The sequence below is a fragment of the Arvicola amphibius genome, chromosome 6 (assembly GCF_903992535.2).
Source record: "Arvicola amphibius chromosome 6, mArvAmp1.2, whole genome shotgun sequence".
NCBI lineage: Eukaryota > Metazoa > Chordata > Mammalia > Rodentia > Cricetidae > Arvicola > Arvicola amphibius.
In genome coordinates, this window is record NC_052052.2 from 14,772,311 (window position 1) to 14,799,042 (window position 26,732).

General features: G+C 45.3%; 1 protein-coding gene and 1 pseudogene across 1 annotated transcript in view; one reads left to right on the forward strand and one right to left on the reverse strand.

Moving 5' to 3' along the window:
• Eif4g3 (eukaryotic translation initiation factor 4 gamma 3) overlaps positions 1-25,403 on the reverse strand; it is a 239,637-nt gene extending 214,234 nt beyond the window's left edge. The window contains 2 exon segments of the mRNA XM_042055219.1: positions 24,486-24,654; positions 25,009-25,403. The gene's annotated coding sequence lies outside the window, so the exon portion shown is untranslated.
• Positions 8,233-8,321, forward strand: LOC119818091 (annotated as a pseudogene).
• Positions 25,404-26,732: the final 1,329 nt, after the last annotated feature.

Here is a 26,732-nt window from a genome sequence, read left to right on the forward strand (position 1 = left end):
CTCACGCGCATGCACACACACACACAACCGTTAGAAGAGGAAAAGCCCTTTTACATTTTCTTTAAAGATGACAGTGTCTTACTGCCCATGGAGATATACTATTTCTTCCTGGTTGCTAAGCAGCCGATCCTGGTATCCGACATCACATCAAATCTATGTCTAGTCACAGACAGAAAGGGCAAGAACTCAGGCAAAACACATCCACCCAACCAGCAGTGTATCCAGTACAGGGAGTGGCCCAGGGGTACACACAGCAACTTCAATTCCCAAATCCAACCACACCCACCTCTCACCTGGGGCTTCTTTCTGAGATCGGAGTATTCCTCACCCCAGCTGCACATTAGAAGAGACCTCTTTAATTCTGCCCCATTTGCCAATCACTTCACCCTTAATAACCATTTGCATTTCATCCAATTTACAAACTAATCAGCAATCTGAATCATTCTGCACACTGCTGTCATCAGCTGCCAGATAGGTATGCCTTGCTGCTCCAAGCAGCCAACACTGCTTGGCAAACGACAGCATCTGCTAAGGTTTCTTGCTGCGGCAGAGAAGGGGTGGGTCCCTTGCTGAAGCTATAAATCCGAATACTAGTGGCATTTCCTCCCAACTGCAGCATCCCTATATACTCTCCCCCACTTCAAGCAATCCCCATTCTGGCAACAATAATGATTCAGAGAATCCTGACCCAGGGCACTGTCCCCCAGCTCCTCCTGCTTCATCCCAGGAAGAACAGCAGCTGGATCCTGTACCAGCCCTTACTGCAGTAGCAGCCATTTTTGGTTCAGCTCTGCTGGAGCTCCAGCTGGAAGGCAGGACAGCAAGAAAAGAATGCCAAAGGACTTTGAAAAGGAAACTGCTGAGCACACCGTGTCTCACAAACACTGCACTCATTCTTCACGTCATTAAAAAGACAGCCCTCCTTTACATCAGATGTACAACTTCCAACTATCTCCTAGCTGCCAGTGTCCCAGTACCAGTGTGGCAACTACGGTAAAACACAGACAAATCCTACTGATTCAGGAGCAGGACACTCAGCGAGTTGGGCTTCTATTTAACTTAGACAACAAGCAGGTTTTCCAAGATTGCTTTGGGATGGAGGTTCAGCGGTGGGGATTACACCCAGGGGCCTTGTCCACACTGAGCAAGCACTCTAACATTCCCAGCACTTAAAAGCCAAACGGGAAAACAAACAAGTGCTGCCTTAAGAAGGAGGATCGAAGGTGGGAGGAAGCCTTTCTCCTCTTCTCCTTCACTTCCCTGTTGAGCCTCCATAAATGTTATTTTAAGTCCTCTTTTTGCTCTTAAATCAATGTAACTTAATCTGTTTTACAAATACAGGCCCTTAGAGAGCCAGACAAACTTTATTTCATTTTTCAAAATAATGTTCGTGTTCCCGATTATAAAAGCAGCACACAAGGGCTGAGGATACAGCTCAGTGGTAGAGCACTCATCTAGCACATGCAAGGACCTGGGTTCAAACCTCAGCACCAGGAAAGCAGTAAGTAATTAAACAAGTATCACTTGTTATGTAAAAACTACCTCCCCTCACTAGATGATCCTAGGAACGCTAATATACACAGGACCTTTCCACATTTCTAACTTCATTATCTTGTGTGTATATAAGAAGTCTGTTAGACACACGTCACAGCACTTATATAAAGGTCAGAGGACGGCTATGTGGAGTCCGTTCTTTCCTTCCACATTTACATGCTTTCTGGGGATGGAACTCAGGTCACAAGCTACTGAACCATCTCACTGGCTCCTCCAGGCATATTTTAAAAATAAAATTTGAGCCGGGCAGTGGGGACTTATGCCTTTAATCCCAGCACTCGGGAGGCAGAGGCAAGCAGATCTCTGAGTTCAAGACTAGCCTGGTCTACAGAATGAGTAGTTCCCAATAGTTAGGGCTACGCTGAGAAATCCTGTCCTGAAAGAAAACAAAACAAGAAAGGAGAGAAAAACAGAGAGACAGAGAGAGAAAAAGAGAAAGGAAGGAGGAAGGAAGGAAGGAAGGAAGGACGGACCAAACGAACGAACGAACTACTTTTCAGTGGTATAGCACTTGCCCACCACAAGTGAGACCCTGGTGTAATCCCAAGAACTTGAAGAAAAAAAGAAAGAAAAGAAGCAGAGTTGATTCGAAATCAATCAATCTGAAATCAGTTGCAGAATATTAAGGATATCAGAGACTAGAGAATAGGCCCAGCTGTATCAGGCCTTCCCTGCAACCCACCCCCAGCACAGCAAGATGATTAAGTACTAAACATTATTTATATTTAACATAGTAGAGCTCAATTTCTATTGTATCATCTACGGAAACAAAAGCTAAAATCCCTGGCCAGTTGTCTCTCACCTGCCCTGTTAGGGAAAAGAGACTGGATGGGTAGGCATTTGCTTTAGTTGCAATGCAAGATACTCATCTATAAACAAGAGTATCTTCAGACAAACGCTCATATCAGAATCTTAAATCACTGATAATTTATGATCCAGGAAGCTGAGGGTGTAGTATCATCATACATACAAAGCACTGGGTTTGATCCTAAGCACTACACGCACCACACACACACACACACACACACACACACACACACACACACACACACACATACTGGAGAATCAAGGTTCAAGTTCAAGGCCATCCTAGGCTACACAGTGAGAACCTGTCTCAAAAAGCAAAGGGAAAACAAAAACCTGCTCCAGCCCTCCATCTGGGCATCTCTGAGCCCCATCCCCAGACTGAAGGATGAAGGAATTAAAGTACACAGAAGAGGTTCCTGCACACTCAGGTCCGTACCTGACAGCTAATCAAGACCTCTAAGTTGCAGTGAAGCTAAAAGCAACAGGTGCACTGCCAAGCACTGTGAAAGCTGAGGAACGATCTCTAAAGATTAAAAAACAAAACAGAACAAAAAAATACTAAACTATTGACCAAAGTGCTAACAAATTTAAATAAGCATTATTAAGTATCAGGTGAAACTGAGAATAATGGTGTTCACCTTTAAGACCAGTAATAGGGAGAATAAGGATCCCCAGTTCAAGGCCAATCTGAGCTATACAAAGAATTCCTGCCTCAAAAAATAAATATAAATACCTGGGGCTGGAGAAGTGGCTTAATGATTAAGAGCAATGGCTGTTTTTCCAGAGGACCCAGTTTCAATTTCTAGCACCTATGTGGAGCCAGGTGGTGGTGGCGCACGCCTTTAATCCCCAACACTCGGGAGAGGCAGAGGCAGGCGGATCTCTGTGAGTTCAAGGTCAGACTGCTCTACAAGAGCTAGTTCCAGGACAGGAACTAAAGCTACACAGAGAAATCCTGTCTCGAAAAACAAGATAGATAAGAGAGAGAGAGAGAGAGAGAGAGAGAGAGAGAGAGAGAGAGAGAGAGAGAGAGAGAGAGAGAGAGAAAATAAAATAACTAGCATCCATGTAGAAGCTCTCTTCCAGCCTCCTCAAGCACTGATGCATGTGGCACACAGACAAACATTCAGGTAAATAGGCAAACACATAAAATTAAAATAAATAGCCGGACAGCAGTTGTGCACACCATTAATCCCAGCACTCAGGAGGCAGAGGCAGGTGGATCTCTGTGAGTTTGAGGCCAATCTGGGATACAAAGTGAGTTCCAGGACAGCCAAGGAAACAGAAAAAAATCTGTCTCAAAAAAAAACAAAAACAGGTCTAGAGAGATGGCTCAGAGGTTAAAGGCACTGCTTGCTGTTCCAAAGGTTCTGAGTTCAATTACCAGCAAGCACATGGTGGCTCACAACCATCTGTAATGAGATCTGGTTCCCTCTTCTGGCCCACAGGCAGGCAAACCACTGTATAGTTAATAAATAAATCTTAAAAAAAAAAAATGAATAAATAAAATCTCCAAAAAAGTTGTCAGCTAAATAAGCGTACACACCGTTACATTGATCCCTAAATGTCCCACTGTTTCCCACTGCTCTCTCAAGTTAATGTTCTAGTTACATTTACATCTTTTCCAAGTCCAGTAGTCACTCTTTACTTCATCCTATGGTCCTCCTGAGACACCCAGGAGACATCACCGTGTGCTACTCCTACACCCAAGCAGCGTTCAGCCACTGTCTCAAGAGTCTACAGAGTTCTCATCTCCAGGATTACTAGATGAAGTCCTGACTCCTTCAGCCCGGGGAAGGCTAGCTCTAACTCAGCTGTGGCATCTGCCATTGTAACATGTCCATCTGGTAGCTAAGTCATGTGAGAAAAGACCAAAAAGAGGATCTCCGTGACCTACTCCAAACCAAACACTCTGGCTCTTTGCATCCTCAATCCCAACATAAAATGATGCCGGTTGTTGTGGACAGTCAGGGGCTGGCAGATGACTCAGCAGGTGAAGCCATTGGTGAGCAGCGGTTTCATTACACTTTGGACAACAGAGAAGCCAGCAAAAGACAGCTGTCATTGTTTACATTGCTGAACATGCTGTCCGGCTTCACAGGCCTGTAAAGCCACCTACTGTCAGCAAGCCCATTTTCCTTAGTTAAGGGTTCAGAAGCATCAAGTATAGCAAGTAGCTCCTAAAATGCTGTGAACAATCTCCTTTCCTGAAGGACAATGAACGCATCATTTCTGGAGAGCTGGGGACCACAAAGCAGGTAACTAAACACTCAACAACCAACCTGATCACTAGAAGCCTGCCTGCCTCTAGTCGCAGTAACCTGGGCTCCGCGTGGACAGACATCATTCTCGACACAGGAAAGTGCTTCAGTAACAAACAAACAGGCGCCAGAAGCATTAAACTACTTAAAATACAAAGAGAGGAAGTGAAAACAAGTGAGATAGGAATTGCTAATCTCTCTGTGACAGTCACTTTCTGTGGCAAAGCACCCGGAGCCACTCAGTGAAACTCTGCTTTTGAATGCTCTCCACTCAGTTTCACTGCTAAGAGCCAAAAGTGATCATCTTTAAGGACCCTTGTGTCGTAAGATTTCCCTCTCCAAACCCACTTTTCCAAGTTTTCATTTATAACAGAATGACTGAGAAGTTCCCACTGACATCACACACAATGGTTTACCTACATATTTTCCCCTGTAGTCCAGTTACTAGGGAGGGTGGGGCAAGAGGATCAACTGAGAACCCAAGAGTTCAGGACCAGTACCCCAGACCCCATTTAAAAAAAAAAAAAAAAGGCAGAGAGCCTAGAAATTAGCCATCAACATGAGGCAAGAGACCAGCTGAGTATCAATAGTTCCTCCTGCTTAAAACTGATCATCAGCCTTGCCCAGTGCTAGGGAGGCAAGGGCAGGCAGATCTCTGAGTTCTGAGGCCAACCTGGTCTACATAGGGCTTCCAAGCCAGCCAGTGTTATATAGTGAGACCTGTCTCAAGAAAATAAAATATAAAGCCTGATAAATAAGAGTGAGGGACAAGGGTACAGCTTGGGATGAGAGTGCACATTTAGTATGCAGGATCCTAGCTGCCAGGACACAAAACTTAACACTGTCCATCAATTGCACATCATTCCACATTAGCATTTAATGATCTTTTATCATAAGGAAGCTCAGCGGGAAGGCTTCACAGCTGTCCCGACTCACAGCAGCTTTCTCATCAGATCACCAGCCACAGCACAGACTCTCAGGACCTTCGCCTCTCTTGGTCCTTCCACTGTACTGAAATCATCACAGACTTTTTTCCAACCCTTTCTGCTCACACGGTTTCTTCTCATTGCAAACCCCTTAAGGTATCTCCACTTACTGAACGTGCCTTCCACTCACTTCAAGCCCAATATATCCTAAACTAATGAATACAATTAAATTCTACATCTTCCTTTATTCGTTCAATGACACCAGTCTCAAAAGCTAGGAGTAGAGGGCAGGAGAAATGGCTCAGCAGCAAAGAACACTGGATGTTCTTGCAGAGGACCAGGTTCTATTCCACATAGTGGCTTACAACCCATCCTTAAATCCAAGGTCCAGGGGATCCTATGCCCTCTTCCAACCTCTGCAGGCATTAGGAATGCATAAGGTACATACGTGGAGACAAACCACTCACACATAAAATAAAATCTAAACAAACCAAAAAAACTTTACAACTATTGTGGGAGAAAAGCACAGATTGCACAACAAGATAGTCAAAGGGCCTCCTAAACTGCCCCACACATGAAAGCTTCAATTTTTTCCACTAGTAGGTCTTCTGACCACAGCAAATTCACCATGGGTGACTTATTTTTTTTAAGATTTATTTATTTATTAAGCATACAATGTAGTTCTGGCAAGGAAGGCACCAGGTCTCATTACAGATGGTTGTAAGCCACCATGTGGTTGCTGGGAATTGAACTCGGGACCTCTGGAAGAGCAGCCAGTGCTCTTACCTTCTGAGCCATCTCTCCAGTCCCCATGGACCACTTTCTAACTGCTGAGCAAGACTCTAAAGGCTTGTAACATGTCACTCAACTGTGGATGGTCTTCTGATAACTAAAATCCCCCTTTCTGTCCTCTAGTTGTCAACGATTTGCAAGGCTCAGCTCTGCCAACTCCACTGGGAGAATACCTCAGCTTTCTCAACTGTCCACGTGATATCTAGGAAGCAGGGCTTTCTTTCGTACCTCCTTCAACAGTAAGTACCCATGGAATCCACCTTTGCCTCTTTTGCTCTTTGAGTAAAAAAGGACTGTGTGCCAACTAAGCATCAAGCACTGCTAAGACAATCCCTAGTGCCCAAACAACTGCTGTAGGAGCCAAGCACGCCAGACAGATGCCTACAATAAAGGTGAGGATGGAGTCACAGGAGTCACCAATGTCTACTAACTTCAGCTTATTACTTATCATCATCATGTAAATAGACGTTTTGCCTGCATGTATGTCTGTGAACCTGGAAGGTCAGAAGAGGGCATCAGATATCCTGGGACTGAGACTGGAGTAACAGATGCTGTGAGCAACTATACGGGTGCTAGGAATCAAATCCTGGTCCTCTGAAAGAGCAGCCCATGCTTTTAGCAGCTGAGCCATCTTTCCAGACACAGATTTTTTTTTAATTTTATTTATTTTTTATTTTGTTTTGCTTTTGAGACATGGTCTCTCTGTGTAGCCCACGCTGTCCTGGAACTCACTCTGCAACTGGCCTTGAACTCAGAAATCCTCTTGCCTCTGCCTCCAAAGTGCTGGGATTAAAAATGTGTGCCAACACCACCCAGCTAAAATATTTTTAAAGTTCAAAACTATTAACATTATATGGCTATCAAGATGGTTCAGCCAGTCAAACTAAGTTCAATCTTTCCCTAGGATCTACCTGGTAGAAGAACCCTCCACATAAATGTGCACATACAAGCACAATAAATAAACCGTAATTTAAAAAACCTATTACTATTGTTTGCCTAATTAGTTGCACAAAGGAGAAGTTATTACAAAAATGAAAGCCATAGAAAAATTAAAAGAACAATAAATTAATATGGAACTAAGTAACAAACTTATCTGTCTCCTCTCCCTTTTCTGTGGTCATTCTTAAAGTAAAATGTCTGTCCACAGGCAGGCCTATGTCCAGAGTGGAAAGGGCTAAAACAAACCCTCAGCACACTGTGCCGTGCACATGGCTGCCACAGGTGCAGACCAACACTGTTGCTGGAAAGATGACAGTGGGGAAGCTTCCACTGTCACAGCTTTCACTTTCAAAGGAGCTCTGGGGAACGGGGATGGCTCAGCAGGTAAGAGCTTGCTGCTTTTGCAGAAGACCTGAGTTCAGTTCCCAGCAGCAGCATTGGGGGCTCACAACTATCTGTAACTCCAGTTCCTGGAGATACAATACTCTGTGGACACCTGCACTGACATGCAGAGACCCACACAGACACAGACACACAGGCCATCCACAGCTATGGAAGAAAAGCTTTTTTCGCTAGCTCTCTCTGAAGTACTTTTAAGCAGCCTGAATAAAGATGACTTCACTGAAGAAGGGCTACTTCAGATAACAGCTGAACCCAAAACTCAAACAACGTAGGCCACAGCTCTCAAGACACACCAGGAGCTTCCAGTGTATCCTCCTCACATCAATACCAGGTCTTCTGAAGCTGTTTTTTTACAAAATGAATTATTTTACAAAATGAATGTATTCCTGGAGAAAGAGACTCTGAAGACAGCCTGACAGTGCTGTGCCTATAATCCCAGCACCCAAGAGAACATGGAATCAGTGCATGAGGACAGGCAGAGCTACCTACCTGTCCAAGGTCAGACAGGATTACCTTACCAAGTTCAATGTACAATGAAATCTCAAAGAAAAGTGCTCACTTCAGCACCACATGCTAAAACTGGACCTATACAGAGCAGCATGGTCCCTGCACAAGGATGACACACAAATTACATATTTTTCCAGTACCATGTACAGTCAATAAACAATTTAATTCTCTTGGGGAAAAGAGTCTGTTTTTCAAATGACTTCCACTGTGAAAATGCACTTAGAAAGCTAAGCAAATAGCTGTCCTGCATGAGCCAGCCTAGCTACATACATACTGCACTCCAGGCCAATCTGGGCTGCAGACTAAAACTTCACCTCAAAATAAAACAAAACAAAAGCAGCTTTCAGGCTGGAGACGCAGCTCAGTGCGTGGTGCTTTCTCAGCACACATGAGCTAAGTTCCCTACAGGATTTCACATGGGATGCTAGACAATAGCCCAGTACAAGGGGAAAGAAGAGAGAAATGCTGCCGGGCGGTGGTGGCGCACGCCTTTAATCCCCGCACTCGGGAGGCAGATGCAGGCGGATCTCTGAGTTCGAGGCCAGCCTGGTCTACAAGAGCTAGTTCCAGGACAGGCTCTAGAAACTACAGGGAAACCCTGTCTCGAAACCACCCCCCCCCCCCAAAAAAAGAGAGAAATGCCTTTGGGACCAAAGGATTTTAAAAATCCAAATATTCATTTACTTATGTAGAGGAAGAAAATAAAATATAAACCATTTCATACTTCAAGTTTTATTGTTTTTTGGTTTTGTTTTGTTTTGAAGTTTTTTGAGACAGGGTATCTCTGTGTAGACTAGGCTGTCCTGGAACTCACTTTATATATATATACCATGTTAGCCTATAATTCACATAACTATGCTTGCCTCTGCCTCCTGAGTGCTGGGATTGAAGATGGGTGCTACCACCACCAGGCATTGAAGGAAGATTTTAATCCAGTATGGTCTCTAACTCCTTCTATAGCCAAGGATGCTCCTGAACTCCTGATGCTCCTACCTGTCTTTCCCAGGAATACACTGCCACAACCAATTTACATTGTGCTAGGGGTTCAGATTCAGGCCTTGTCATCCTAGGCAAGCATTCCAGCATATAAGCTACAGTGCCAGCCTTAAGTATTATTTTTAAATTTGCAAATCAGGAGAGTTAAAAAAAGTCATTTGGGTAGTTTTCCCCAAAGTACAGTTCTCTGCTTTAAACATGATGGGTCGAGAATCACCTATGAGGAAAATTAACCAACCCGATGAACTCCAAAAGCATACTACAGTGTTGGGGAGATGGCCTACATGGTAAAGCACCTTCACTACAGAGATGAGGACCCAAGTTCACCCAGGCATTGACGTAATAAAAACCAGGTCTGACATTACACATCTGTTACCCCCAGCCAAGAGTTTACTGGCCTGTCAGTCCAGCTAATCAGTGAGAGCAGCTTCAGTGATAAGACTTGTTTCAGGAGCTAAGGTGGGAAGTGACTGAGGAAGACACACAATGATGACCTTTGGCCTCTACATGCATACACACACACACACAAACATATATGGTAAGTTGTAGATGCTCCTATACATAAACTTGCACCAACCCGCTAAGGCTCCTGTAAACTCTATCAAGAATGAGCAGGCAGGCATGGCTCAGCTTAAGAGCACTTGATGGCCGGAAGGTGCACACCTTTAAGCCCAGCACTCAGGAGGCAGAGGCAGGTGATCTCTGTGAGTTCTTGGGCACCTGGTCTACATAGTTTTAAGACAGCCAGGGCTGTAAAGCAACACCTTGTCTCCAAAAAGCTAAATAAATAAATGAGAGGACCAGTGAAAAGACTCAGCAAACGAAGGTGCTTGTCACAGAGCCTAAGTTCCATCCTGGAACCGACTCTCCCAGGCTGACTTGACTTCACACACGCACAGAGGCATATAAGCCCTCACTGCTACACACACACACACACACACACACACACACACACACACACACACAATGTAAAAAAGAAAAGAAAGAAAACACTGATTTTCCCTCAAAGTATTTAACAGCAAATTGGCTACCCAATAAATTGATGTGTCTCTGTCAAGCCATAAGAACTATCAACAACACAGTTCCTTTGCTGCCCAAGGAAGATGCTAATCAACAAACAAGCTATCTTATGCTCTCTTAGAACTCCTAGGCTAAGAATTCAAGTAAAGGTAGGATGTTTGAGGGTCACATCTGTGAACTCCAGACCAGCCTAGGCTACACATTAAGACACTGTCTCAAAAAGATAAACGATCAGGAGTTTTTGCACTATGGTACAACCTATGATTCTGGCACAATGAAGACTGAAGGAGAAACACAGACTACATAACTGAAGTTGTCCCAAACAACAACTTAAAAAAGAACTGGAGTTCTGAGTACAAACTCAAAGATATAGTTTTCTATACTTAAGAGACTGAAACACAGCGTGTACACCTGTGTGTGTATGTGCGTGCCTTAGTACATACTTACCGTTCCCAGCTCTCTGTGTGTCTAGACCATAGCACCACCGAAAACTAAATGAGTGAATACGGTAGGGTGGTGCCGCCACCCAGAACCCACACTTTGTCTCCAGCACCAGCCTCCAGTAAAGAGAGGCAGGGTTGTAGGGGCGTGGGAGGCATATACGGCCTGTTCAGGGGAAATACTAGATGAGTCTAAAACTAAAACACTTTTTAGTGCCAGAAAGTAAAAGAAACACTTTCTCAAGAGGGTGACTGGCAGGAAAGACCTGCACAGACCTGCAGGAACGCCTCCCGGCCAAGCTGGCACAATCTGAGCAGCAAACAATAATAGTAACTGCGGGTTTTCCCTCAGAAGAAAGTACTTGAATCCATGATATGAACAAATAGCTAAATATGAGAGCAAGCTTCCTGGAAGACTGAACAACCAAACCAATAGAGAAGGAAAAGGCAGAGGAGAGAGTCACAGTCAAGCATCACCAATGTGTGTGAAGGAGGGACCAGGGATTGGCAGGAAGGCCCTCTGCAGAAGCCAGCTTCGCACACATCTCTCAATCTACTAAACGTCCCCACACTGCAGAGGGATACACTGTACTGCTCTCATGAGAAAATACTAAGAAAGCGAGGGGCATTCTCTACAGTAACTCATCACTAACGTTCTGAGTCAAGGACAGGAATACAGATACAGGGCAGAGGTAGCACAGATGATTAGCATGTGATGCCCAGAGCCCAAAACCCAGCACCTCAACAAAAATGAAAATGTAGCCGGGCAGTGGTGGCTCACACTTTTAATCACGGCACTGAGAGGCAGGGGCAGGTGGATCTCTGAGTTTGAGGCCACCCTAGTACACTGAGTGAGTTCCAGGACAGCCAAGGCTACACAGAGAAACCCTGTCTCAAAAACAGCAAAAATATGAAAATGTAAAGAGTACCGACATTATGAAAGCTAAGACCACTAAGTAAATACAGAAGAGGAAATTAAAGAAAAATAAAGGACTAGGCTGGTGGTGCTGGCCTGCAAATTATAGCTACCTGGGAGGCTGAGGCAGGAAGAACACAAGTCCAAGACATTAGCAAAAATTAATCTCAGCCTGACCAAGCTATGTGAGGCCTTATTTTTAAAATGCTGGGTTTGATGCATATCACAGCCTAAGGCAAAGAGATTATAAGTTCAAGGCCAGCCTGACGCACATAGCAAGACCATCTCAAATTAATTTTAATGAACCAGGCATGGCTCACGCCAGCAGTCCCACCACTCTGGAGATACAGGCAGGCAGGGGGATCAGATCATCCTCGGCTATGGCAAGCTTGAAGCTAGAGATTTTTGTCTCAAAAATTAATACAAGCCAGATGGTGGTGGTGCCTCTATTCCTAGCACTTAGTAGACAGAGGCAGGTCAGTCTCTGAGTTCAAGGCCACCTTGGTCTACAGAGCTAGTTCCAGAACAGTCAGGGCTACATAGAGAAACCCTGTCTAGAGAAACCCTGTCTCGAAAGAATAAAAAAATAGTAAGAACAACAAAAAAAGTGGAAAAGGATCACCGGACAGCAACTCTCCCAGAAGATTTTTCAGAAGGTAATAGCTGGGGAGGGGGAAAGTAGGGGGGTACCTTCAGGGATGAAGTCACCAGTAAGTAGCAGATGCTGCTAGAAACAGGCTCCCACTAAGGCTCCTGTAAACAACTCTAACAAGAACGTGCAGACATGGCCCAGCTTATGAACACGTACTGGTCTCCCAGAGGACACAGTTCAGTGCCCAGCATCATGTCAGGCAGCCCAGATGTCTGTCCACCTGTAACTCCTTGCTCCCTATTCTAGCATCTGCCTATACTTGAGTACACACACACACACACACACACACACTAATTTTAAAATGAATCTTTAAACAATTATAATGAAACTTCAGTTCACCAAAAAATTAGATATGAGAACCTCAGCAGGTACATCCTCGAAGGACAAACAACCCCTGCAAATTGTCCTGACCCCCACATGTATTACAGCACTCATGCACCCACATACATGTACACCCACAATAAATAAATGTAAATAAAAAGACATAAAAGTAGAGGAGGACTAGATTCAGAGTAGGAAGGGGACAAAAAGGAGCTTGGAGGAAGGTAAAAAAAAAAACCAAAGCACGTTATATACATGTATGAAAAAGGCATAAATAAATCTATTATATGACCCCAGCTAAGACCCTAAGCAATAGTGGAGAGGATGCCTGAACTGCCCTTCCCCTATAATTAGATTGATGACTATCTCAAATGTTATCATCCAGCAACTGATGGAAGCAGATGCAGAGAACCACAACGGAACACTGGGCTGAGCTCCCAAAGTCAGTGGAAGAGAGGGAGGAGTGAGAAAATGAGCAAAGAGGTGAAGACCATGATGGGGACACCCACGGAAACAGTCTACCTGGGCTAACTGAAGCCTTCCAACTCTGGCCCAACAGCGAGGAAACGAACATAGGACCAAGCTAGGTACTCTGAATGTGGGTGACAGTTGTATGGTTGGGGCAGAATGTAGAGCCACTGGCAGTAAGATCAGGATTTATCCCTACTGCTTGTTCTGCCTTTCTGGAACCCATTTTCTCTGGAGGGATACCTTGCTCAGCCTATATATAGTGGGGAAGAGTCTTGGTCCTGCCTCAAAGCAATGTGCTAGACTTTTTGTTGAGTCCCTATGAGAAGCCATACCCTCTCTGAGGAGTGAATAGGGGTGGGACAAGGAGGGAAGGGGAGGGGAAGGTGGAGGGAGCAGCAGGAGAAGAAGGAGTAGGAAATGGATTTGGCATGTAAAATAAGAAAAGATAAGTTTTTTTAAAAAAATAAATTAAAATAAAAATGGTCAAAAAAAGAAATTCATTATATATAACTAACATGCTATTAAAATGGGGGAATTTTTTTAAACAAGATTAAAATAGCTCAATGGCAAACAACTGTAAGGCACTGGGTTTGATCCCAGCAACAGAGAAGAGAGGGAGGAGGACAGAGAAAAATCAAAACGAGGAGGATGATTCTGGAAAAGAAAACATTAACAACAAATCAGGTAAAAAAAAAAAAAAAAAAAGCAGGTAAGGTCTGTAGCTTACTAGGTAGTACTGCGTGAGTGTTTCACTCTCTCCTTTTTTTAAATTTTATCTTTTAATTTTTATTTCTTCCAGAGAAAACACAGGGTCTCTCTATATGGTCTTGGCTGTCCTGGAACTCACTCTGTAGACCAGGCTGGTCTCATACTCTACCTGCTTCTGCCTCCCAAGTGCTGGAATTAAAGGTGTGCACTACCACCTGGCTAATTTCTTCCTCTTATTAAGCATGCGAAGGTTGTAAGAGATGTTAATAACAAAGTAGGTACAGGATCTCCTTCAACAACTTTCCAGCAATTTAAAAGCTAGTTTCTAGCTAGACAGATAGCTCAGCAGGAAAAGCATTTGTCAAGTAAATATGAGAACGTGAGTTCAAATCCTCAGAACCCACACAATGGCCCCAGTGCTCCTACGGGGAAAGGGCAGAGACAGGAGAATCCTACATCATTCATGGGCCAGCCAGCCTGATGTTCACAGTCACAAACGAAGTTCCTGTCTCAAACCAGCTGAAAGTCAACACCCCAAGGCTGTCTTCCAGAGGCCACAAAATAAACAAATAAAATAAATAAATAAAGCTAGTTCAGTAGCTCTTCTTAAACGGGGGTGTTGACAAGAATTTGCTCCTATTTAAGTTTACATGTTAATGTCACAGACCTTCACAACTTGAAAAAAAATAAATAAAATACAAATTACTGAACAAAGGGCTACCTCACAAAGCATTTCAGCAATACACCTAAAAATAACATGAAGCCTTCCAGTTCTAAAACAGATACTAGGTGGGGTAACCATATGACTTGCCATTCAAATCACGAGAGCAACAGAAAAGGGGGCTACCCAATTAGATAACTGTCAGTGTTGTACAAGCTCTCAAATTACTATGAGTTTACATGAAAGAAATGCTTAGGCAAGTGACCCTTTCCTTGCTAAGTCTCTTAAAAGCAAAGGGAAGATGGGGGCTGAAAGCTAAATCCAAAAACCCCAAAATTCCCTTCCAACTTAAAAAAAAAATGAAAAGCTGGCGAGATACTCAGTGGCTGAGAGCACTGCTGCTCTTGCAGAGGACCTGGGTTCAAGTCCCAGCAACCACAGGGTGGCTCACAACCATGCTAACTCCAGGACCAGGGGACCTGACACCCTCTTCTGCCCTCTATGGGCACCAGGCACAAACATTGTACACAGACTAAAAAAAAAAAAAAAAAAAAAAAACAAAGAATAAATTAAAAAGAAAAACAAACAGCTCATGGAAAGACTCTTCAAACTCTATTCTTCACTTTTTTTGTTTCGTTTTTTTCAAGACAGGATTTCTCTGTATAGCCTCACACACAGAGACCCACCGCCTCTGAGTGCTGGGATTTAAAGGTGTGCACCACCATGTCTGGTGTTTACTTGCTGCTGTTAAATTTATTCAAACACATATCTTTAAATTTTCTAAATACTGAGCTAAAGTACACTTAGATATCTGGATTTTTTTAAAAATATATTTTCTTTTTACTTGGATGTGTGTGTATACAAGGCACGTGTGTGGGGGTGCTCAGAGGCCAGAAGAGGGTGTAGGATCCACTGGAGCTGGAATTATAGGCAGCCATGAGCTGCACAACTTGAGGACCCTCTTAACCACTGAGCTACCTCTCAAGACCCCCTTCGTAATTTTTTTTAAGTCAAGAACGGAATCACTGGTTGTCCACACCAACACTCGGTTTTTCATGTTGCCTAAGATGCAAGCACACTCGACACTCACCACAACATCAAGGGTCTATACTAAGGTCAAGAGCTCACATCAGCTTCAGAACGGAAGTTACCTCAGGAAGTTGAACTGTTTCCAAATTCTACTTCTGAAAGATTGATAGTTTTAATATTGAGAGTACTGGATGTCTCAATTAAGCCTCAAGAATTCAAAAATTTTAGTCGCTAGATACTTGATGGCATTAAAATTCTGCAGAGGCTAATGAAGATCCACTTCTGCATATTTATTAGTGAGACTTACTAAAAAGTAGATATAACCTTACTGCTCTAATATTTAGAATTCAAGTCATGGAAAAGGTTTTGTTTTTGTGGGGAAATTTTCTGGCTAAAATTAACAAAGCCCATGTTTTATTAAACTCATGGGGTTATTAAATCCCTCCCTTTCTTTTCTGAGGAAGCATCTACCATGCAGCACTGACTGATGTTCAGCTCTGCGTAGAGCAGCCTGGCCTTGAACTCATGACACTCACCTGCCTCTGCCTCTGCTTCCTTATGTATGTTGTACATACAACATTAAACGTGAAAAGGCTGAATGGGAGACTTTGTCAAGTCCTTGTATTTGACGGAAGCCTTACATTCAGAATGGGGATAAAAACTAAAAACTCAGGCTGGAGAGATGACTCAGAGGTTAGGAGAACTGATTGTTGTTTCGGAGGTCCTGAGTTCAATTCCCAGCAACCACACGATGGCTCACACCCATCTATATTGAGATCTGGTGCCCAGAACACTATATACATAATAAATAAATTAAAAAAAAACAAAACTAAACTAAAGACTCAAGGGGGCTGGAGAGATGACTCTGCAGTTAAAAGCACTTGTTTCTTGCTCTTCCAGGAAACCCAAGCTCTGTCCCTGGCAGTCAGTGGGCTTCCAACTACCTCTAACTCCTGCTCCTAACTTCTTCAGACTCATTCAGAGCCCCTCAGAATCTAGATCCATTTTCTCAAGCATTCCACTACCAGAATCAGGTGCTCCCAGCACTTGGGTGAGGGACCCTTAGGACCCACTTTCTGCTGTGCTTGTTTCATACTGGATAATTAAGAGTCCCTACTCTTAATTCATTTCCTCTGCATATCCAGACCCTTTTCTCTTTACACCATCTTTGCATCAAGTTGTTTGCTTTCTGTTGGTGGCAGTGACGATGTTTTTCCAAGACAATGTCTTGTGTCGCCCAGACAGGCTGTAGCCACGGATCACTTTCAACTTCCAATCCTCCCGTGTCCATCTCCCATACTCAGCTAGCAAATTTATTTTCTATTCTTAACAATTATTTACTGTGTGTATATGTACATGCATTTGCACAGGACAAAGAAGATGAAAAGACAGCTTGTGGAAATCAGGAACCCATGGGTTCCTGGTCCCAAACTCAGGAGGTCGGATTTGGCAGCAAGCGATGATAATCTGGCCAGTCCTCAGGTTTCTTATCACTTATCTTCCAGGGTCCTGCAAAGCCTAGTACAAAGACAAAGGGCGCCTCACCCTTCCTCACAGGATTCCTGCCCATCCTCAAGAATTTAGACTGCTGGTTAATTTTCTATCTCTACCTAGTTTTACTGTCATTTCTATCTTCTCTTTGTCCCCACCTCAGCCCTGCTCCCTAACCCACTAAATCCCTCCTCTCATGACTCACTCATCACAGAAACACTTCCTGAAACCAAGTTATGATCTCTATGAGTTTGAGGCCAGTCTGATCTACAGAGTGAATTTCAGGACAGCCAGGGCTACATAGAGAAACCCTGTCTCAAAAAACCAAAAAGAAGAAGAAAAAATCTAAAACTATAGACAGACAATCTGACTGTATTTTCCAAAAACTAACAGAGTTTAAGTCTAATACAATTCAAATCCATACAGACCCGGTAGCTCAGCTCAACAGCTAAGCATATGATTAGCTCACTTGTGTACTGACAGGATACGCAACCCGGAAACAAGTACATTAATAAAACACAAGAGCCCAGGAAAGTTCAGTGGCCATATTCTACAAAACCCCCAGGCGTGATAACGCACACATGAATCCAGCACTAAAGGCTAAAGCAGAAGCTGACCCTGTCCAAAACCAAAAACCAAAACCCTTCCGAATCTTAATCTTCTAAGGTTGACAGGAAATGTTTCCGAACCAAAGTCTAACATCACAGGGGTGGAGGTCTTATGAGATCAAGTGAGAAGACACACACGTGTATTTTTTACTTCTCTGTTTTTTAAATTTTCTGCTAAAGCCGGGCACAGTGACAGTGCCTTTCATCCCGGCACTACGGAGGCAGAGGCAGCAGATACCTAAGTTTGAGGCTAGCTTGGTCTACACAGTAAACTTCTAATGTTACTTTGTATGATAAACCCGTTTTAATCTGACTACAGATGACACCCTAGTCCACATCCCCATAATCTAAACCTCAAACCCAACCTAGCCACTTCAGATTTGTAAACTGGGCCAGCACTAATCCATCTCACAGGAAATCACACCAGATTTTCAATTTTATCATGGATCAGTACGAAACAATTTCAAGACAACCTGGAATGCTGAAAGTGAGTTAAGATGCCATGCACCATACCCCTAAAACCAAGCACTACACTTACATCCTATCAACAAATACTAATATCTTAGGAGTCAGGAAGCACACAGTGGGCTCAGCACACACCAAGAAGCTGTAGCTAATAAAGGTCACAAACTGACAAGTTTCAAATGCACTTAAAATAGACTCAACTATCTCCGGTTTCAGCTGAGGCACCAGGAGAGTGAAAGGCTCCTCCTGGTTGGCACCAATCCAAAGAACTGCAAGTCATCTGAGAATCCCGAAGTCGCATGGGACTCTGCGGCATTTCATCCCTTGCAATCTCAGCTGTGCTTTAGCACTGCTGAAGTAATCTGCCTGCCGAACAATCAGGAAATCATTTCTTACTGTAGTAGCTCAAAATACTATCCCTCAAGTAAAACAGCTCTCCTCACCAGAGTTTACTCCAGAACCCACTTCCCCTCGGACCTCATAATAAACTAACTATCTTCACCCAGAGTGACCCAGTCACTGACCATAATAACCTTATTTTACGCTCTCAACCAATGTTATACAGTCTAGAGCATGACATGTCACAGAGACATTTCAGTATCTGGCTAAATCTAGTAGGAAGCTTTATATGAGCAAGCTATCTTCCCTGGGTCCATGTTAGCATCCTTGGAAAACCAATAAATTGCCACAGAAACATGGGTTCACCAGACCCACAAAGATAGCATTAATTGGTCCAAATAAGTCCTGCCCTATACTTGCAATAGCAAAACACACCTCCAAGCCATCTTCAAAATCCCAAGCCCTTGTAATTCAAGGTCACTAATCCCTTCACTTCAGAGAAAAGGAAAAAGAGATGCTCCCAATACAACAGCTCTAAAGACATAAGAATCAGAAGTTCAAGGTCATCTTCAGTGGCGTAGAGTTTAAGACCAGCCTGCCCTACATAAGACCCTGTCTCAAAATTAAATAAATTAGTAAGAGCAAACACAAACCCTCCAAATTCAAACACAGCACTTCTGAATATATCAAGCTCAATCTTGTATTTTAAGGTTGACAGAGATTATTTCAAAATTATAGTATCAGAAGGGCAATGATCGTTTTTAAAGATATGGTTATTTTAGATTTCTCTTATTATTTTATGTGTTCTGTGAGCCATGTGTGCATGCTTTTGTCTGTGGGGGAAGGGGTGCCTGTGGAGATGTCAGAAGAGGGCATCAGAGCCCCTAAAACTGAAGTTGCAGACAGTTGTGAGCTATCAAATGTGTATTTGGAATACAACTGGGTCCTCTGCAACAGCCAGGGCTCTTGCCCCAAAAAGTCAATGGTCTTATGGGATAAAACGGGAGGACGGCACTGAAGGGCAGGTGAAGCACAAATGGTCAGACCATCATGTAGGAGATACTTTGAATCTACAGCAATTACATTTTCAATAGTACTTCCACTCATTCCCCACACTAGGGAGAGGCAGACAGAAAAGCAACATGGCTATAATCTACTAACATTCTTTACAGCAGCCACAGAACTGAGGAAAGCCAGCTGGTGTGCAGGCAGCTCTAGGAAGCTGGATCAATTCTCAGTCATGGGTCTAACCTGCTCAGACATCAGTTCCGCCCAAGAAGCTCTAACTCTGCTGTATGCAGAAAAGATGCACAGCAGAGTCAACCCTGAGCCCGACCTCAAGAGTACCCTCTCTATTGGCCTGTTGGGACCAATCTCAGGGCAAGGTAACCTCAACCCTAGGCCTAGCCCCAGTCTGGAACACAGTAGGTGATAAATAAATGAGTAAATTCATAAACTCAAGAGAGACAGGCAAATGTGGTCATTCTCGCTATCACATGGGAAACACCGTTCTTAATTTTTTTTTTCAAAGAACGTCCCCCTCTCAAGATTTATCAGAAACATCAGTGTAAAACATCAACCTATTAGTGCTGAGATGGCCCACACTCAGTCTGACCAACACCCACCCCTGTCACCAGTCAACCCACTGAACATGGAGGCAGCAGCTGCGCTGTGACACAGATACCTGGAGAGAGTACTTCTCCAATCCCATTTTGCACTGTCTCCCTTCCTCCCTCCTATGAGGATCTGCCTTCAAAAATTTGTTTCGTTTGGCTTGGTTTGAGACAGGGTCTCACTGTATAGCCCTGGCTGGTCTCTAACTCAGAGATCTCCCTGCCTCTGTCTCCAAGCATTCAAGATTTGACACTTGCTTAATGTAGGGGCTTAGGAATGGAGACGTGCTGGATGCCCTAGCAGCCTCAGCATTCCAGCTACTAGCTATAATGGAATTTTGCTGGAGGCCTTGCTGACTCCTGAACAAACAGAAACAGGAGCTCAATCCAACAGAGGGCCCCTATGCTGTCAGGCTCCGTGAGAGAAGACAGCACACTTGTCTAGCAGTATGTGGCTGTGAACTAATTAAAACCCTGGACAGTGTGGCTGTGTTCTAGATTACTCTACATGGCTTCTCTCAAATACAGGGGCAAAATGGATTCTTCCTCCCAGCCCTATATGCAGGCTGCTCGCCCAGCTGAGGAGAAGTTCCATGGGCTTAGCCTTGGTCACTAGTCTGCCCACACACGACCTTTCACGAGCATAGGAAATGTAACTAACTTTCCTGAACATCAGTCAGTACCCTTGTCTGTAAAATAGACAACACCTACCTTATTAGACTTATTACTTATTAGACTCCTACATGTATGACTTCTAGAGCAGTGGGTATTATCCAAATCTAGTTATCAGAGAAGCAAAAGAAAGACATTACAAGCTTCACCCCGTAAAGACCAGCTTAAAGTCAATGGGAGGAAAATTTAAAAACAAAACAAAAAAAAGAGCAACAAGAATATTGCAAAGACAGAAAGAACACTTATAACAAAGGAGCTAGAGACAGAAGTCATATTCTAGTTGACATGGGTCTCTACCTATTTCTGTTCCTGGGAAGAGCTAATGTCTCGTATTTATTTGTTTATTTGTTTGTTTGTTTTTAAGACAGGGTTCTCTGTGGAGCTCTGGCTATCCTGGAACTTGCTCTGTAGTGCAGGTTGGCCTCAAACTCACAGAGATCCACCTGCCTCTGTCCTGAGTGCCGGGACAAAAGGTGTGCACCACCCCAGAACAGCATAATCAGCAAATGTCTTTTTTTTTAAAAAAAATGACTTATTTATTTTTATTTTCTGTGCATTGGTATTTTGCCTGCATGTGTATCTGTGTGAAGGTGTTGGACCCCCTGGAACTAGAGTTACAAGCAGTTGTAAGTTGCTATGTGAGTGCTGGAAACTGAACCCAGGTCCTTTGGAAGGGCAGATTGTGCTCCTAACTACCAAGACATCTCTCCAGCCCCTCTGCCTTATTTTAACTGGCTGCCCCAAAACAGTAAGACTCCCCCAAGAGTTTCAGCAGCCCTGAGAGAAATCACACCCTGAAGTCCACTTTACACAGAGAATACTGTATTGCTAACAAATAGGCACCTAACTCAAGTTCATTTATCTAAGATTTTCTGAAAGGTAGGCAGGCAGTTTCAATCTAAAGAGCTAGGATGTTTTATTTTTTTATTTACTTATTTATTTTTTGTTTTTTTTTTTTTGAGACAGGGTTTCTCTGTGCAGCTTTGGAGCTGTCCTGAAACTTACTCTGTAGACCAGGCTGGCCTCAAACTCACAGAGATCCGCCTGCCTCTGCCTCCTGAGTGCTGGGATCAAAGGCGTGCGCCACCACCGCCCGGCTAAGAGCTGGGATTTAATGGGAGACCCAGTAAGCTCCTAAAGAAATTCTGTGCAAAGACAGCTTTTGATGAAAATGGCAGTTACTCTGTCAGCCAGAAAAAGGATGAACACTGTCAAGATTCTCAACAGAGAGCCGAGCATACCTCAAGACAAATATTCCCATATTCTCCTTGCTCTTAGTACTTCTCCTGTCAGGTAGGTGTTTCACTGTCCTGCCATCCCAGTCTCGCTCTGCCAGGAGCCATCCACTGACTGACTGCAGTCTATGTGACCATTTCTCCTTCACCTGGCCTCAAGATCCTGCTGTGCAAAACTGCCGCCTGCTTAGAAATAGCTCCACGTTTACATTCAGATCCCTTGTTTTCAACACTTCATTTCGACAACACTTGAACACTCAGAACAAATGAAGGACACCTGGCCACGCATCGCCTTCCAATTTTTTTTTTTTAAATAAACTGCTTGAGCTAATTAATATGAAGCAAGCAATTGTACCCATATGTTTTGAGGAAATGGAGATCTACTCAAGCCACGGAAAGAGCAACTCCAGCCCCAGGGCTTCACTAGCACCAACTTACTGCATGATGGCGCTTGATCAACCCAAATTCCCACATTCCCTCTAGTTCGAAAAGCAGAATTGCTCTACTTTGATCTATTTCCGACCTCTTCCATGACCAGATGACAGTATTTTACCACTGATGTGTTCTGAGACGCCTGTAGCCTATGCTGCATTTACTATCTAGATAAATGCTTACAATTTAGCAACGTAATCTTGCCAGGCGAAAGGCAGGAATGGTAGAACACATCAAGTCTAAAATGTCAACTGCCATGACATGGGGCAAATACGACCCTAAAACAACATGGCTAAAGCCAATATTGCCACAAAGAATTTAAAATTATCTCTGAAAAGGGCACCTTACATTTCCTCATCCCTAACAGCTGCAGTTTCTATTTTAAAGAAAACATAAAAATTTAACTTGAAGCACCAATCACTACTGCAGCCAGCCTGACTTTTTCCAGTCCTTCAACCGTGAAGTGCACAGAAAAAGCCACCAACTTCACCAAGGGCTGCCTGTCACATACGGCACTTGCTATTCTGTATGTCACTAGCACACACTAATCACTTCCTCTGGTTTAACTCCCTAAAAGACGCAGGTAATGAGTAACTCGCTTGGTCCAGAGACAGAAACCTACAAGCACAGACCCAGGAAAAACAACCCTAAAATTAAGAAGGAATTTGAACTAAGCATGAAGGGAAGCTAAGCAGACCGAAGCGACCCAATTCTACGCTGAAGCAGGCTGAACAGCCAACCTGCTCCTTCCCCAGGCCAGCAGCTGCGCATGTGGGTCAGAAGTAACTGGGTTTTTAAACATTCTCAAGCAGTGAGCGCTTAACGGAACAGAATCACACAGGATCAAAACATTATGAAATCAGTACACACACCACACTGGAGCATTGAAAGATGTGGACTAACAACACTTAAAGAACGCAGAAAGGACACTTGACAGAAAACAAACAATGACCTGAGGTGACCCAAGAAAGGAAGTGTTTTTCCCCTTCTCAAAGTAATCAATACAGACAAGAATCAAACTAGACTGAGATGATCTGCAGCCCTTGCTGCCAGGATTTACTAGCTCAAACACCACGACTACGTCTAAAGTCAAATACAGGGTAACAAACGCAAAGACCACAGCACAGCAGACATCCAATAATCATTTGTTGATTTTCACAAGTACAAGGGATGTAGGGAGGAGGGGTGAATGATGAAATGTTATTCTCAGGTAGCTAACAAACACCTTCCTTGCCTGGCAGTGGTGGCGCACACTTTTTAATCCCAGCACTCAGGGGTCGGGGGCAGGCGAATCTCGAGTTCGAAGCCAGCCTGGTCTAAGCCAAGGCTACACAGAAAAACCCCGTCTCGAAAAACACCAAAAAACAAAAAAAAAGAAACGCCTCCTTGCCGAAGCTCCGTGGGAGCCGTGAATTCGACATTTCAGTCGAACTAAAACACCTGGTCGCCAAGACTTTTCAATCAAAGCTATCCCGACTTTGACATCATGAAATTAAGACACGCTGGAAACTAGACTCTTTCTGGGGAGCCCTGGTACCCCCAGATATTGGAGGCACACTTACTAAAGCCCTTAGGGACAAATGTCAGCATAACACCAGTCTTGGAAGAAGTGACACTTCTGGGGGTGCTGGGTAATGTGAGTTAACTTCCTCTTCCTTTAAAAAAGGTTAAAGACAGGGAAGAGTCCACTGTAACATTTCCTCCTTAGCCGGTTCCACCACAAACCACAACACAACTCTAATTGCTTAAAATAAAAAAATAAAAAAGCATTAGCCAGAGGGAGTGCTTTCTGTACGATATGGCAGAAGACCCAACTTACCTCGGGAACGAGCTGATTCGTTTCGAACAGGAAATTTACCAATAAAGTTTACCGTGGATTCTAAATAATAGAGAAGCCACCGAGCAAGCGCCGCTGACGGCAGGGCCTCCCGACAATCAGAAAAGCCTTGCCCGCAGGGCTGGTACCAGGCACCAGCAAATTCTGCCCAATAAAGGGGAAGGGGCCTTCGAGGGCAGAGCTCCCCCAGATCCGCGAGAGCTGCAGAGGCATGGCCCGGGGGAAGCTAGTGTTCACAGTACCGCAGACGGTCCCGGGGTCCCAGCAATGCGGCCACCGGTGCACCCCAAAAAGCTCGGGCCAAGCCCCGTCCCTTCCCTTGGACTGTGGTGGCAGGCAAGGAGGTTCCCACCAAGGGTCGCTCTGGACCGCTGGAAGGCGAAAAGGATACTGTTGGGGCGCAGGGGTCTGGAGGGCCCTGATGTTCGGGTGAGGAGGGGCCGCCGCCGCCGCTGCCGCTGCCGCCGCCGCTGCCGCCGCCGCCGGGTGAGGAGGCGGTACCGCCGCCGCTGCCGCCGCCGCTCCGGTACCGGGTCCGGTTCCTGCTGCAGCCGCTGAGCCTGATTTCAGAGCCGGTTTCTGCGGTAAACTCATGGCAAAGCGAAGCCACCAACCCCCCCAGAGCGGGACCGGGCGCGCCGGGGTGCAGGGGCCGGGGGCAGCGGAGGGGCGGGATGGGGTCAGACCCGGGGAGGCGGCGGGAGCGGGGGGCCGGGGGGAGGCTGGGAGGAGGAGGAGGAGGGGGCCGGGACCGGTCACACACGCCCTCCGCCGCCGCCGCCTCCGCCGCCGCCGCCGCCGGCAGCAGCAGCCGCCCCGCGGGCCAGCACCACCGGCTGCCGGTCTCCGTGACAACGCGACCCCGGGGAGGGGGGGGCCGGACCCGGCGGGGGCAGGAGGCGGAGAGACCGGACCTTTCACGGCAATATCCTCATGGGCCGGCGGCGGGGGGTCTCTGTCCCCCTCCCCGGGGGAAGCGGCGCCCTTCTCGGTAGCGGGGCTCGGGCGATGCGGACGGATTTTCTTCACTCAACGAGCAGAGCATCCAACATGGCGCTGCGGCCGCCTCCAGCAGTCCGGCAGGACGGCCGCTCGGAGCTTTTCGGCCCTTTTCGGAAGGGCTCGGTGGGCCGAGGGTGGAAAGCTCCTTCGGCTCTTTCCGGAGACGGCGAACGGCCGGGGTTCTTCGGGAGCTCTCGGGAGCGTCTTCGGCCGCCGTTCGGGAGAGCTGCTGGAGCTGACTATTTCTCGCGAAAGATCGGTGATCCGGGGCTGCTGAGGAACTCCGCGGCACGGTACCGGGCGGAGGGATAGACCAAAGGAGAGGTTTGTAGGGCGAGAGCCCTCCCCTGCGGCCCAGCCTCAAAGAACAATAGTAACGGCACCCGAGGCCAAGGTCCGCTGAGACCTACCAGCAAGTGTCAAGAGGCGCCCGAGCGAGAAACCGAGTCGCTATGGAGAGAACGGCTAAGCCGGAGCACAAGGCGACTGATAGGAACCCTCCTGCCGCAGGGACTTCTTAACATAACAGATGCCACTCGCCGGCACTTGACGTCGCAGGTCACTGGCATTATGTCGACACGTCGTCCTCGGATGCTCTTCAGTGCGAAATGGAAAGAGGAGCCCCATTTGCGGAGGAGGCCCAGAGAAGAAAAGTGACTTCCTTAAAGTCACCTGGCTGGGATTGAATGAAGCGAACCCAAAATCTGGATTCCACCTTCTCTGGGATGAACCGTGCCTTCTAGGATGCAAACGGACCTGCCTTTCCAGCAACTTTAACCCAGGGCTGTGTAGGGTTTTCCCGAAACCCTCCCAAGACTGTAGTCGGCTCCCTATCATCCTTTGCTGGGATGACACTTGTTGATAAGGTCTCCTCCTCCCATTCCCATCTACACTTTGCACACCACACCTGCACCCCTCAGTAGGAGCCTTGTCCCAGGCACACAGTAACATTAACTGACAAGGAGTCACAGGCATCTCCAAACTGTGAAGAGAGTAAGTATTTCATTAGCTCTTATAGTCCCAAGAAATAGGTAATCCCATTCTTACTAATTAAGAGTCTGAGGACCAAAAAGCCTAATTATCATCCGAGAGAGAGAGAGAGAGAGAGAGAGAGAGAGAGAGAGAGAGAGAGAGAGAGAGAGAGAGAGAGAGAGAGAAACTTGAGGCTCAAAACTGACAGTTTGACAAAGCCATATGATCACCAATGCCGTGAACAGAGGAAATCAGTGGATGTGAGGACATACTTCAGTGATAAAGAATACTTGCCTTGCAAACATGAGGACCCAAGTTCAGTCCCCAGAATTTACCCAGAAAGTCTAGCAGGATGACCTACCTGTGTTTACAAAACCAGCACTGAGGAAGTGGTGACCAGCAGGTCCCTCATGTTCACTGGCCAACCAGCTGACTCTCTGGTGAGTTCTAGGCCAGGAGAGATTCTGTCGCAAAAATAAAAAGGTGGGGGCTGGAAAGAAAGATGACTCAGTGGTTAAGAGCACGGACTGCTCTTCCAGAGGACCCCAATCCCATTCCCAGCACCCACATGGCAGCTCACAATTGTCTGTCACTCTAAGATCTGACACCCTCATATGCAGGCAAAATAGCAATGCAAATGAAATAAAAGTAAATAAATTGTAGA